The sequence below is a fragment of the Lissotriton helveticus genome, chromosome 3_1 (assembly GCF_964261635.1).
Source record: "Lissotriton helveticus chromosome 3_1, aLisHel1.1, whole genome shotgun sequence".
Lineage (NCBI taxonomy): Eukaryota > Metazoa > Chordata > Amphibia > Caudata > Salamandridae > Lissotriton > Lissotriton helveticus.
This window is the reverse complement of record NC_136061.1, coordinates 27,329,248-27,344,117: the sequence shown is the minus strand read 5'-3', so window position 1 is coordinate 27,344,117 and position 14,870 is coordinate 27,329,248. Positions and strand designations below refer to the sequence as shown.

Genomic DNA, 14,870 nt, shown 5'->3' with positions numbered 1-14,870 from the left:
GTACATTGGGACTTGTGCTGTTGTTCACGGGCTCGTGAACTGGCAATTGCATTTTTCCTGGCTCTTAGGTTTCCCTGCCCTTCCCTATATTTTTCCTGTTTCTGGCGATCCCTGGATTGCATTTTGACCCTTATACCTTGTTGTGTCTTGTGTTGTCCTTTCGTGTGTTTGTCTATTCTTGAGCCTTTTAACCCGGCTGGGTATAGCGAGTTGCTGGGGCTCCAGCGCTCTTGGAGGTGACCGGTGGTCCGGCTGGATTACCGTCACGACTCTCTGTTGTGTTGTGGAACGCGCAGAGCCAGCACTTCCGCCTTGTTTTCCATTCGGTCCACATCGTTGTGTGGAGGCGGAGTGCTGTTTTGGGCGCATCCGGGTTTAGCGAGTTTCACTGCTAAGCCGGTGGTACACAGCGTTCTGTCCCTTGCCTTTTCCCCCACCCTTGTATGCTCTGAGCATTTCCTTGCCCCAAGAGACGGAGGTTTTTTCAGTCGTTATCCCGACTTTTTCCTCCCTATACCTTTGGCTCCGTTATCATTGGAGCGATTTCCCCAGCGCCAAGATCCCTTTCCCCTGCCCCCTCTCTTCCTGCTTAGACCTCACTGAATCCCTCCTCGACGGAGATCTCCACCAGTCAACTACCACAGCGCTTGTGGGTAAGGAGGTGTGAAGGGGTTTCTGCGGGGCATGGCAAGAGAAAGAGGTGCTACGTGGTTTATATTTTTACCATATGTGGTGGACAGTGATTTAATTTTGTCCCTATAGGTGCAGTTCGTGGAGAACACTGGTCTTTGCAGCGAGTCCCTAGATTGAAACTCTGGGATCCCTTATCTGTCATACCCCCTTTTCCCGCCCCCTGTCCGTTGTCCCTCTGTTGACCCATTGTATTATCTATCTGTGGGTCGCTTATGGGCAAGGGCAGTGGAACGGGGTAATCGTCGCTCCTGCATTGTATGGGCATAGCTGGAAATGAACCAACAAATAGAGGCTCCGGTACTAGAAGAACACGTATTTTTTTTCCACTTTTAAATTGGATGGCTGAACTGTTTACGATGAAGACGGTGATTTCATGTTGGAGGCTGTGGCTGCATATTTTGCATATACGGTCATGTCCTAAAAACTTTTCCATGTTTCAAACACCCGCCAACTGGCTTTCGGCTGACATTGTTTTTGCAGAATTGGTTACACTTTTTTACCTTCCCAGGCCTTTTGATTTGAGGAAAGATGAACTTAATTTTTTCAAACTGTTTCATTATGCCACGTTTTCCCCAAGGTTTTTGAAGTATACACCTTGCTCATAGTTCTTGAACTCTGCTCTCAAGGGATGGCCCTTATCTTATCTTGTCCGTGCTCGGATCATGGGGGGGGGGGGGTGGGGGGGGGTCATATAGCTACTGTTAATCTGAATACTGTGTTAAGTTAGCTTGGGCTCATTAAATGTTTAAACACCATTTTTTCCTTTTGCTGCTTCTGCACACGATACATAATTGTTGATTTAGCTTTCAACCTAGTAGTTTACACGAGAATAATATGTTATTGCTCTCAAATCAGCTTTGCTTAATAAACTATGTCTGTACAGTGAGTGCTGAAGCTACAAGGATAACACGACACAGATTGTTGTGAGAACTGATCTCCGCACCTTCATAGACATAACATAAGTGCAGCTCCTGCCAAATTCTGGCTTTAGGCGCGTTTTATATTGCTTTGCTTAGAGCACACAAACACACTTGATGCGGTTCGCATGCAGAGAGCTGGTGGAAGCAGATGTGATCTCTTCATACTAGGATCTTGAGGTATGGGCCCGCCCTGTTAAAACCCAAAGAGACCTTCTTATATATTAATATAATATACTAGTTAGGGAGGGTGAGAATTAGGTGTGGTTAGCACTTATTCATTTCAGCATAATAGCATGCTGTCACCGTTTGCTTTCTATGGACTAGTAACTATGCTGATAACTTTGCTTCTGATAATATGTTTCCTTGTATTATCTAAGATACTGTGTTTGAGAAAATGGCATTAGTAAATAAATATTTCAAATGTGCACGTGTCCTCATTTACTCCACGTTCTGGGTTGAAATGATTGTATAACGAAAGAGTGTTCATGTGTTCCACGTAACCTGAGGTATTGTAAGTTCATGTTCTGGTTTGTCTAAACATTGGGAGTGTTGTTATGACCAATGAGCCACTGTAGCTAGCTCGGTAAGGGGATTTCGGGTACTGAGGTGAGTTTTGGGTCACCCTAATTCGCCGAGGTTCCAAATCTCTGTGCACAGTTCTGTGGGAGAACGGAAACCCTGCTACAGTAGAAGCTCCCCACTTCCCCGCATCACCGCAAGCAGTATGGGTGTGCAATCCGTTTCATCTTATGCAATGTGTCTCTTGTGTAGTATGATCTGTGTAGTATCCGTAGTTGCACCAAGCGGAGACGTGATGAGATGCCCACTTCTTTCGGAGACGCAGTCGCCTCCTGCCACTCCGAGTCATCAATGTCTCCACAGTCATGCAACCATTTCTCTCACAAGGCCTCCAGAGGGTTAGGTAAATTGTTTACGAGTTTTTGATAAGTCAGATGTCGCCTTTGATGGCATATAGTCAGTAAGTAGCCTGTCCTCAAGCGGGGACGCCTCGGGGATGATCTTATTCGGGCGTCAACGCCGTTGTCAATGCATGACGTATCTGCATATACCGGAAACGTTCTGTTTGCGCCAGATCATATTGCTATCGCAGTGTCTCAAAGGGCAGCACCTGTCCCTTCTGCCATAGATCGCCAATGGTTGAGATGCCTATATCATCCCAGCGGTCGAAGCCTTTGGAGTGTCTGAGTTTCCCCAGCTGCTTTGTGTCCCACAACGGGGTTAACTGTGTTAATACTCCCTGCCATTTCAACCTGGCCAGTGCCGCGTGCCATATGGCGAGTCAAGTGTTGTAGTGGGCCGAACTTCATGGCGACTAGGGATTTATCATAAAGGGGGGCCAGCATACCAGAGAACCCCAATTGTGCCCTGTCTGCTTTTAGAGCTGGTTCAGACTGTGGGAGATGAAGACATTGGTTAACGACCTTCAACTGTGATGCCCAGTAGTAAAGGCTGATGTCTGGGAGCGCTATGCCTCCGTCGTACCAGCTTCGCGTGAGCTTGGCCTGTGCTATACGTGCGGGCTTAGGACCCCACATCAACACCGAGACTTGTGCTGCGATGGTTTTGAAGTATGCGGGTGGTACAGGGTAGGGCGTGTTTTCTAAAACGTAGAGAAAACGGGGTAAGGCCATAATTTTGAAAAGAGCCGCCTTTCCCAGCAGTGTCAGTGGTAGTGATTCCCAATGCCATATGTCACGTTTGAAGCGATCAAGAGGAGGCTGTAGGTTATGTGTATGGAAGTCGGCTGGGCTAGCTGTGATGTATATCCCCGGATATTTAAACCCGTTAGCAGAAGTCCATAATGGGCAGGCGTCCGGCAAGCGCGGTGGGAGACCGCGCAGTATGTACATGGTGGATTTAGACCAGTTCATCGAATAGCCAGATGCTCGGCCGTATGCCGTGCAGACATCTAGAAGAGTATTAATCAAGCGCTTGGGAGAGGTGAGATATAACGGGATATTGTCTGCGTATAGAGATATTCTGTCTTCCCACTCTTCCGTCCAATGGAGGCCACTGATAGTAGGATCCCATCTTATCCATTCTTCCAAAGGTTCGAGGACCATGGCCAACAGTAATGGGGACAGTGGGCAACCCTGACGCGTGCCCCTAGACAGTGGAAAGTCCGCCGAGATGTGGCCGTTGGCAGCAACATGCGCCATGGGCCTTGCATACAGTAGGCGGATCCAGGAACAGAACTTCGGGCCAAAGCCAAAATGGCGTAGGACCACAAATAAGAAGGGCCGGTGGACCGTGTCAAACGCCATGTGCGCGTCTAGGGACAGTATCACCGCTGGTTCTAGTAGATACGTCGCGCGCCAGTATGCCATGTACTCTCCTTAAATTGAGGCCGTGTTCCTGCCGGGCATAAAGCCAGACTGGTCTTTATGTATGAGTTTGGGTAAATGGGACGTGAGGCGCAGCGCCAATAGTTTAGCGAGTATTTTAGCCTCGGTGTTGATGAGGGAAATCGGGCGGTAGGACGCACATTGGTCAGCTGGCTTCCCTGGTTTTAATATAGCTACAATAGTGGCCGTGCGTTGATGTAATGGAAGTTCCCCTGCCTCCAAGCTTTCTGTACACATGTGCAGCAAATGCAGCGCAAGCGTGTCCGCCTGTTCCTTGTATAAGTCAACTGGTATACCATTGGGTCCCAGCGCCTTACCCGTCTGCAGGGCCTTGATCGCCAATTGCACCTCTTCGGTGGTTAGGTCTGCGTCCAAGGCCTGTGCCTCTTCCTCTGTCAATGCGGGCATTTTGAGGTCTTTCATGTAGGTGTATGCCTCATCCTCTGAAATCGTGGACGCTGAGGAGTACACCGTTTCATAGTGTTGGGCTAGCATGTGTACTATTGTGCGTGGATCTCTAATAGGGTCCCCTCCCTCCAACGTCAGCTGTGCTATATACCTGTCCCGTCTGTCACGTCTGTCCAGCCAGGCAGGTAACTTGCCCGCTTTGTCACCTACCTCGTAAATTTTGTGTCGTGTGGTGGACAGTTGTAGCTTGACTCCCTCTATCAGGTGTGTTATGTGGCGATGTTGTGCTACTTGTAAGCTGTGCGCCGTAGTGGGGTTTGGGTCAGTCGCGTGCCGTGCCTCTGCCTCAGCCACTGCCGCTTCCAGAGCTAGCAGTTCCGCTCGCCCCGCCCGCTTAAGCGCTGTAATGGAGACTATTGCATGCCCTCTAACCACTGTCTTGTAGGCCTCCCACAGAGTGACAGAGGAGGACACGGAGCCTGTGTTGTCCCGGAAATAGTGTTTCGTCCCCACCTTTATCTCTTTCTTGATCTTAGGATTGTGGAGGTAGGCAGCGCAGATTGGATAGGTCCGACGGCGTGTGGGCTGGTGGTGTGCATAGGTAATCATCAGGGGAGATGATCTGAAATGCCCCGTGGTCGGATTTCTACCTTGACAACAGTGCCAGGGCCACCTGCCGAGCCCAGAAAAAAATCAAGTCTGGTGAGACTATTATGGACGCTGGAGTGGTAGGTGAACTGGCGTTCAAGGGGATTGTACTTCCTCCAGAGGTCCTCCAGTCCCATAGCCGTCAGGAAGCCCCCCAACCGTGATGTACCAGCTGCAGCTAACTTCGGAGGGACTCTATCCACCGAGCTATCAGCCACCAAATTAAAACCTCCCCCGATAAGCAAGTCCCCCTCAGTTAGCCCCAGCAGGAAAGCGCTAAGATCTGATAGTGCCGTTGCCTGTAAGGCAGGTGGAATGTAGACTGAGACAATGTTGAAGGGCTTTCCCTCCCACTGTGCATGTATTGCAGCAAATCTACCCGCTGTGTCAGACTTAACAGACCGTATGAGTAAGGGGAATTGTTTTTTTACCAGGATGCCAACTCCCCTGGATCCGGAGGTGAATTCGTAGTGGGCCACCATCTGAAAACCCCATCTGTCCATTGCCTCCGTGGCCGTGCCAGTGAGGTGCGTCTCCTGTAGGAGTACCACTGCTGCACCCTCCCTTTTAATTCACTTCAAGACCAGACCTCGCTTAATATTGTCACCAAGGCCTCGGACGTTCCATGTGAGTATAGATAGGGACGGGGTTATTCCAGCCGAGCCGTCCTGTAGAACAGCGTATGTGTCAACCCCCATCATCAGACTTCGAGCTTTCGGGGCCCCCGTGGATCAGTGTGCTAAAGAGATAACAGTCAGTTTCTGTGATCCAAAACACCATGCCGTTCAGTTTAGATCGGAGCATCGTAAGAACATAGACCATAAAAACAACAAACATATCCCCCCCTCCATCCCCCCTCCCTGCCGTGCGGACTCATGATCCCTGACAAAAAACAACGTTGCCTATAAGAGCATAGGGGGTGAAAGTCCAAGGAGGACCAGATAGACCCCAACAGTTCCAGAGTCCCAGCTCAATCGTAAAGGTCTCAGTAGCAAGTAAGGAAGGCGAATCCCAACCGGGAAAGTTCGGTCTCATAGGTCACAGTTCACAGAGGAAAAAGAGAAGTACTTCCCTTGAGGTAGCAGGAGTCATTCCCCAGAGTCTGCGGTTGGGTTGGCCTCATTCCTCTCCTCTTGCCCGGTTATGTCAGCCTCTCCGGTTTGTCCTTGTCGTTTGCGCCTCCCGTTCTGTCTGCCAGAGCCCTCCGCCGGACGCCACCCCTCGAGCCAGTCGTGCGCCTCCTCCGGATTATCAAAAAAACAGTTTTTTTAATCAGCCACCACTCTGTGGCGCGCCGGGAAGAGCATGGAATAGGGCAATTCGCGAGATCTCAATGTCTTTTTCACCTCAATGAAACTCCTTCGTCGGCCCGCCACCGCCGTCGTGTAGTCCGGGAAAATTGAAATTTCAGAATTTTGAATCCGTATGGGTGGCGTGACCCTCGATGTCTGCAGAATGGCGTCGCGATCTCTGAAGTTGAATATGCGCGCTATAACAGGTCTCAGTCGCGCCCCGAGGCGCGGGCGCCCCCCCGGTACCCTGTGCGCCTGCTCCACCGAGAAAAAATTGGAGAGGCCTTTTGGTTGCAGCGTGTTTCTCACAAGGTCCTCTACATAAAGGTCCATGGCAGGCCCCCCCTTCTGATTCTGGAAGGCCAATTATGCGAATATTATTGCGCCGAGAGCGCTCTTCTTGTTCGTCCATCTTGTCTGTTAGCAAATTGTTGTTTTCTTCTAATTGCGTCACGCGTTTAAGCAGCGACGCGGTGTCCGAGGTGAGTGTCGTCGTGACCTGTTCCACCGCAGTGACCCTAGATGACATTTTTTGTAAGTCTGCCTGCAGAAGTGTGACATCTGTCGAAATTGTGCCCACCGTGGTTTGTACCTGATGCAGGGCCGCCATGATGTCTTCCAACGTTATGGCAGGGATAGTGCCGCCCGCCACACCCTTCGCGCTAGTCCTCTTTTGCTCTGTCAGTGGGGGAAAGTCCTTGGCTTAGGCGAATTTATCGAGTTTACTCTGCTGAGTCCCACGAGTATCTCTGCCGCTCATTGTGGGAGGATTTGAGGAGTACCGCTTCGCGTCACACTGGGGAAGTTCAGTTGGCGCGTAGTTGGTGGGTTTGCACCTCCAGACGAGTGAAGGCAGCCAGGCCCGGGACAGAGAACGCCTAGTGAGTGCTTCCAAGCTGTTCCTCGTGTCGCCCCGTCCACCGCGCATGTCGTCAAGGTGTTGCGAGGGTGTGCCAGACCCACTCTCAGGCACTAGCAGTGTCCACCCAGGCACCACGCCGCTAGGTCTGCGCCGTCAGGGAGGCCCAAAGTCCAGGACCGCGCCACACCTCGGTGGGCCGCCGCCTCCAGCACCGGGGCCGCCGCGCCCCAACAGTCGGCGGAGAGCAGGAGCGTGCCCGGAATCGGTGACTCACAGAGGGGCGCGAAGGGCGCGGGTCCGGGCTGCGGCAGGTCTCGGCGTCAGCAGCGGACCTTCAGGTTCCCCGTCTCAGCAGGTCAGGAGTGCGGCGGTAAGGCAACAGCAATTTCACCTGTCTGCGCGCTGGGGGCAAAGCCGGGCGGGGGGGAGTGCAGTCACACCACTCACCAGCCGCCTCAGCTGTGCTCTGTGGTGCAGCGCGCCGGCAGTCGATGGCGTCCAACCGGCGGTCGTCTCAAATCGAGGCCGGTGCTTGTAGCGTGGTTGTAGGCCTCAAACTCGTACTCGATGTAGCTCCGGGCTCCGAAGTCTCAGAGGGCTTGGAGCAGGGTCGATGTGTGCCGGTTCACTTCTGCCACAGGAATTTTGAGCTTGGGGCTATGCTGGAGCAGGATAACTGGCCGGATATTTACGGGGAATCGGTCTCACCCTCGAAGCCTCACTAGGTCGCGGCCATCTTAGTTAGTCGCCGGCAACACCCCCTCCTCCCTGCAAGATCTTTTTTGCCTCGGATGTTGCTTATGGGGGTAGCTGGTCCAGGAACGGAGCAACATCACACCAAAGTTGGCGGTCGTATCTGTCCAATATCGCCAGGGCATTGGCAGCTCACACCAGAAGACTCTCCATCGATGAGAATCTTTTCCCAGCATTATCCATCTCCGCCCTTCCTTGTCCGGAGGAGTTGTTAAGGGAGCAGAGGGGTTGCGGGATTTCCTCTGCGCTGCCTGCAAAATAACTGAGTCAGGTTTGGGATGGCCCGTTAAGGCCGCCGGCCCATCGTCAGGTGCTCTGTATTTCTTATCCAGACACGGTAGCACAAGGACCACCGTCGCTGGGTTCTTCATAGCCTTCAGGCCTTCCTTCCACAGATGATCCACTATCGGTATGGATCTTGTTGTCTTCCTGTAGGGTTCCTTGAAGTCGTACAAGAAACAATCCTCAGCCACCGCAGGCATAGCCAATTTGAACCTGCCAGCTGCTCTTTCCATCAGCCGATAGAAACCTCTTATGTCCGCTGGCGGGGAATCTACTGGATCCGGGACTGGAGATGCAGGATCCGGAATGACGTATTCATCCCATTCCGTCGTATATACAGAGTCATGAACCGAATTTTGATCCTCATCCGAGGAATCATCATGGGCATCTGCCGGCCTGGAAGGATCTCGCGGAAAGGATGTCTGAGGTTGAGGGGACACCTGAGCAGGTAATCCAGGAGTAGCCGTTGAGGCAGAAGCCAAGACAGACGTTGCAGGCGCTGCCGGAACCAGAATTGGTCTAGTAGCTTTAGATTTAAAGTCCTGCAGCATCTTATGCAGGTTTTGTAGGAATGAAGAAGGTACTGTAACCATATCCTGCCCAGAATAATATTGTGACTGGGCCGCTTGATGATGGCCACCATCCTTCTGGTCATATCTCCCTTCAGAGTCTGTGTCTTGACATTTGACCAGAAGTTGAGAGGGACTATTGGCATAGCTATAAGAGTCCTGGGCATCCTCATCAGACTCCCCTTCCTCAAGGAGCAAAGCTGGTAGCAAGGGGGTCACCCTCCTAGGAGATGTCATCTCCGGCGTTATTCTCGTCACTGAAATCGTAATCCTTTTTTCAGATGACAATATCGTCGACGGTTCCGTGGTGTTGATGTCATCGACGATGAAACTGTCGACGATCCAGCTGTAGTCATTGTTAAAGTCGTCGTCGTCGACACCATCGTCGTCGTCGATGTCATTGTCGTCTTCGGCGCGGTCACTCCAGCCGTCGATGCTGTGGTACTCGTCGGCGCCTTCGTCGCCGACGGTACCGTCGACAGCAAACCTCTCGTCGACGCTGATGAACTTGCCGTCGACGCTTCCTTCTTAGACGACGATTTCTTCATCGACGAATCCCCCGTCGACGAGCTGGTGGACGAAACCAACTTCAATTTCGGCTTTAATTTCTCAGTCGACAGAAACTCCATCGTCGACGTCTTCGTAGTCGAGGACTTGGAACTCCTCTCAGAAGACTGGGAAGAGTGTTTCTTGAAGGCTGGGTCAGTCTTCGCACCCTTGGAAGGCCTTAGAGGGATGTTCCTTAGAAGGAGAAGGGGAACCCCTACCCCTTTTGACTGACCTTCTCGATGACACAGCTGATGAGGACTCCTCACTGTCACTGGAAACTCCATATTTCCTCTACTTCTGCTTCTGAAGCCAGGTCAAAAGTCTACCAGCACGATCCCGGAGGGTCTTGGTAGAGAAAGTGCGGCAAATCTTAGTCCTCCGCTTTATGATCTGGGTAAAGGCAATAGATACAATCCTTATGCCTATCTTCCACAAACAATCTTTTCTTGCCACAGGTGGAGCAGGGCTTGAAAAGGGCCTTCTTTTCTTTGTCAGCCATCCTAAAATAATCCGGAGAGAAATCCTGAAGAAAGTTTGAAGAAACTCCTTTGAATAGAGAAGAAATGAGCAGAGCTCAAAGGAGACTCCCTAAGCACAACGTGCAGTAGAAAATCTGAGGCTCTGAGGTTCCTTCAGGAGGAATGGGGTGAGGCTCTTCTGATTGGCGAATGCCTAAGTGTGGACTCTTTTACAAAAAGAGGGAGATATGCTACAAAAGGAAATGAAGCCTAGGCATTTTTTCTTTCTCTTTTGTACCTACTGCTATTGTATTTTGGTTACCGAGACTCCCATTCCGACGACAGGGAATGATACAAAAGCATGGGAATCTATGAAAGTTCCAATACTGGGGCAAGGGGTGTGTGTTCTGAGGGTGTGTGGGGGTGTGCGTGTGAGGGGTTGTGAGGGTGAGGGGGTTGTGAGGTTGTGTGAGGGTGAGGAGGTGTAGGGGTGAGTGTTGGTGCGGGTGGGTGAGAGTGTGTGCAAGTGTGAGAGGGTGTGTGAGGGTGAAAGTGTGTGTGAGGGTGAGAGGGTGTGTGAGTGTGAGGGGTGTGTTAGGGTGGGGGAGTGTTTGAGGGTGTTTGTGAGGGTGAGGGGGTGTGAGGTTGAGGGAGTGTAAGTGAGTGAGGGTGTGGGGGTGCGAGGGGGTGAGGTTGAGTGTTTTGTGAGGGTGAGGGGGCAGTTGTGTGTGTGTGTGTGTTGGTGTGTGTGTGTGTGGGTGTATATTTGCTGTTGTGGAGTCGTAGTTCTATTGTTTTGGGTGTGTGTGTTGTGTCAGTGTGTGTGTTTTTATATTAAAGTGTGTTGTTTTTCTTTTGTGTGTGTGTATTGTATGTGTGTCTATTTTTCAAAAGTAAGTGAAAATGGCGGATGTGTTAATGTTCCCTAACGTTACTTACGTTTGTTGGTGTAGCGGTCTAGTGTTTCTTTGTGTTAAAGTTCCTTTTTTGATTGACGTGTTTCGCAGCCAATGAGATTGCTACGTTGTGTTACGTAGCGTCCTAATCACTTTGGAATTTCCCTGATTGTAGACCCCACCGTTCTTTGAAGGCGTGCCGGGTTTGCTGTCTGTTTGCTGCGTCGCCTGACAGGTAAGTTTTTTCTTTTTTAATATTTCTTTTGTGTTTTGGTATGTATTGGTTCACTTGTTGTATATTGTTTTTCTAGCTTAGTGTTTGTTTCAGTTTATTTTTCTTCTTGCAATGAAGATTGAATATATTGGCAAAGCTTTTTTTTCTCGTAATAGTGCTACATGTTGCAGAAGTGCGTGACTTCCCTTTATAGTTTGATCATTTTTTTATTAGTCTAACCGACGCTGTAACTGACTGGGGCTAATTGTTGTCGCTTGCTGTGCCCACTGTTTCTCCATTCGCGGCCGGGCTTGGCTCCGCCCCCCAGCATCACGAACGACCGGCCGGGCCAACGACTGCCTACAACCCCCAGGATCCCTTGGGGAAAACGCCCACGCCACCACTGATCGCGCCAGGAGGCGCATAAAGCTGCGTCAGGTCCCTCGTCCCGCGAGGACGCGCGCGGGACGCGCCGGACGAAGCCCGGACAAAGGGCGGACAGTCTGAGACAGTCCGAGACTGGCCGTGACTGGGCTGGGCCAGGATCCTTGTTTGTTGCTGCCGTGGTCCATCACTGGTATCCTACTAGTAAGACTTATCATTGTCAACATTCCTTTGGAACCCTTGTGTTTCTATTTCACTGGCAAACTCTATTTATTGCCTGCCTTTGGGTTACCAGTGCTAGCTCACTACCTTCTCACTGTGTGCAACATGTCCAAGCAAAGGTCTTCTTCTGTATCTAATACTATGGACAATTACCTGGTGCAGGTTGTGAGTAAAATCAATAGCACAAGAAGGATATCGCTGGGCTTGAGTTCACCACCTATTATCCCCATACAGAGCTCTCTGCTAGAACCCACTGTGGTAGAAGTCCCGATACAGGGGCATTGCAGTGATGCCCCAGATATTGAGTTTCCCCCTGATGTCAATCTTGATCTAAACATATCTACTGTTGTTAATCTAGACAATGACCCAGCTGATCAGTCAAACACGATAGAAGATAATTCCCCCTCCCCTGTGTCTGTGCCTGTGCCTGCAACTAGAGCTATCAGAGCATGCAGAAAGGGCCAGAGCAAACGTGGTGGGTTACGCTCTAGCAGGAAAAGAACAGCCTCTCCACCTAAAAATATGGCTACAATAGAGGCTAATGGGGAGCAAGGTGGGAAGGAGATATTAGAGGATGAACTGATTAAAAAGCTAGTGAGTATGATCGATTCGAAGATTAAAGCTATAATTAAACCATTGGTAGCTAAAATTGACCAGCTGACAGCTGAGGTAAACAGGCTGGGTGGACTGATAAATAAGACAGTGGAGGAGGTGGGTAACATACCAACTTTAGTCTTAAATAGAGTTGAATCAACTGCGAATATTCTTGGGGATGGGACAGGGGGTGGGACAGGGGGTAGGGATAAAGTGATATCAGATCCGCCCCCTATTCAGCACCCTGTAGCCAAAGATGCTCAGGCAACAGCCAATGAAGACTTATCATCAAAATCCACAGAGATGGGTATAGAGAAAGGCCCGGTTCAACTCATTGTAGAGGCCTCCCCTCTTGTTCTGGTCCTGGCCAACGTACCTCCCCTAAAACCAGGTCAAGTGGAATCTACTTCTTCCTTGATCAGCAAAGCATTCCACTGGCTATGTAATAACATGATGATATCTCCAAGGGGTAAACAGCAGCTAGCTGGGGAAATTACCATGGCAAGAAGGGTGGACTGGATAGGGAACAGTGTGAAAAAACTTAAAGGAGATTGCGAAGTTCTGCATTTTCTAAGTCCAGATGTGCTCCCTGATGTCTTAAGAAACATATTTCCCCCACAACGTAGGAGCACTGAGATTATTCCGCTAACTCTGGATTTTTTCTACCGGAGAGGTAGTACAGTGAATCCAAGCATATTAAGGACAAAGTGGAACTCGGTGACAAATAAGTGGGGTAGGGGTGTACAACCTAGCGAATGGGGAATCAGCCTTGAAAATAGATTTGTGGCACCTTCAGACTTGAATGAATGTGATTGACTTGAGAGGGCAGGCAGTGTTGTGCTTAATGATCCGGCTGAGCTAAACAGAACATATATTCCTACAGACGAGGAAATTGGCTTCATAAATGTTACTTCCATGACCCAAGGAAGATTAGCAGATGACACAATTTCTTTAGCAAACAGTAAGGAGTATAAATACACCGAGCCACCGTCCAATTCCACCGCGATGACCGAGTCTGAAGTGTGTGTTGTTGCATCTATAGTAAGCCCTAACTTTGAGAATGCCCCTGAGAGGGTAGATGACATTGATGTTAACTGTCACGAAGGTTTGCTAAATTTAACTGAACAAGAATTGTCAGAGGATAATTATGCCATCCCTCTATTGAAGGACCTGGATGGTATCGTGGACAATGTGGGGAAACTGTTTTCATGGAACATTGCAGGGCTGTGCTCTAAACTGGACTCTGGAGAGTGGCTTCGATTTGTTAACTCTTTTGATCTATGTATATTTCAGGAGACTTGGTCATGTGAACCATCCTTTGCGCAGGGATACTTGAACTACTCTGTACCTGCATTTAAAGGCCCAAAGGGGAGACCAATGGGTGGTCTAACCATTTGGTTTCGTCAGTCCCTAAAATTAGATGTTAAGGTAACAGAGACTAGCCACAGAGACATACAACTAATTAGAATGAATTCAGACATTTTGGGATCACTAGACATCTACAATGTCTATGTGAGGAGTACCAAGGGTGGGAGGTCAGAGGTTTTAGCGGCCTTGGGTTCCCTCCTTGATACTTACTCTCAAGATAATAATATTGTCATTGCAGGTGACTTTAATCGAACATTTGAACCCTTAGCCACAGACGACGATTTCCTTGGGGATGAAGAGGATTGGCATTGGAGAGTCCCAAAATTGAAACCAGTTGCAATCTGGACCGAGGATGTGATTAGTATGAACGCCTTATGTTTTGAAAAAGGTTTAAGAGCACTAAACGGAAGGACATTAAGTGACAAAAATGGGTCTATGACTTTTGACAATGGGCGGCATAAGAGCAGAATAGATTATGTACTCTGTAGCTTTAAACTATGGCCGTTGGTATGTGACATGGAGGTTGTGTGGAGGAGCGAGAGTGACCACAACCCTCTGTGTACATAGCATAAATGGTGGTCACCTTCCAACAGGCCCAGAGACCCTACTGCCCTTGTTCCACCCTTAATTGTCCCCGCAAACGATATGCGTAGGTTGAGATGGGTAAACGTAGCAACCAACCAACAGGCCATTGCTAACATCAACACTGAAGCCGATAAAGCGATATTAGCCATGGAACATATTAATTCTTCTAGTTCTGGGTTGAGTAGCCTGGTTGAAATTCATGATACCCTCTTTTGCGCAATTAAAAACCACTTCTTGAAGCCTGTGAAGGGCAAGGGTGAGAGAGTCCATAAGAATGCAAAATGGTATAATGCCCATTGTAGGGATGCACGAAATGCCCTAGGTACCGCTTTAAAGGGTAGGGAGACCATGGCTATCCAATCTGCTAGAAAGGAATATAAAGCCAGTATAGCGAACGCAAAGAAAGCCTGGGATGAGCATCACTGGTCCGAACTAAAAAGAGCTAGTGATAAGAAAGATTCTAGACTGTTTTGGAGCATTGTTAAGTGGAGTGGTGAGGGAATACCTGAACCCCCAAATAACAATGTTCCGGAAGAAGAGTGGGTAAAAATTTTTAGAACACAGTATGCCGAGGCAAAACAGGTTACATCTCCAGCAGACATACGTCAAACCCACTCCAAAGATAATTCCTTCAGTCTACAAGAAATTCTGGTGGCTTTGAGCTCCGTGAATAGCGGGCGCGCCCCTGGCATAGACGGTGTTCCTGCCGACGTCTTTATTAATGACAAAGAACGTTGGTGTAAGTACATTTACCTTCTTATTAACAATATTGCTAAGGGTGCAGATGGTACCAACATCCTGGCAGGG

General features: G+C 49.6%; 1 protein-coding gene across 3 annotated transcripts in view; it reads right to left on the bottom strand.

Moving 5' to 3' along the window:
- Positions 1–14,870, bottom strand: part of ADCY10 (adenylate cyclase 10) — a 4,100,562-nt gene that overhangs the window by 3,965,443 nt on the left and 120,249 nt on the right. The window lies entirely within an intron of this gene.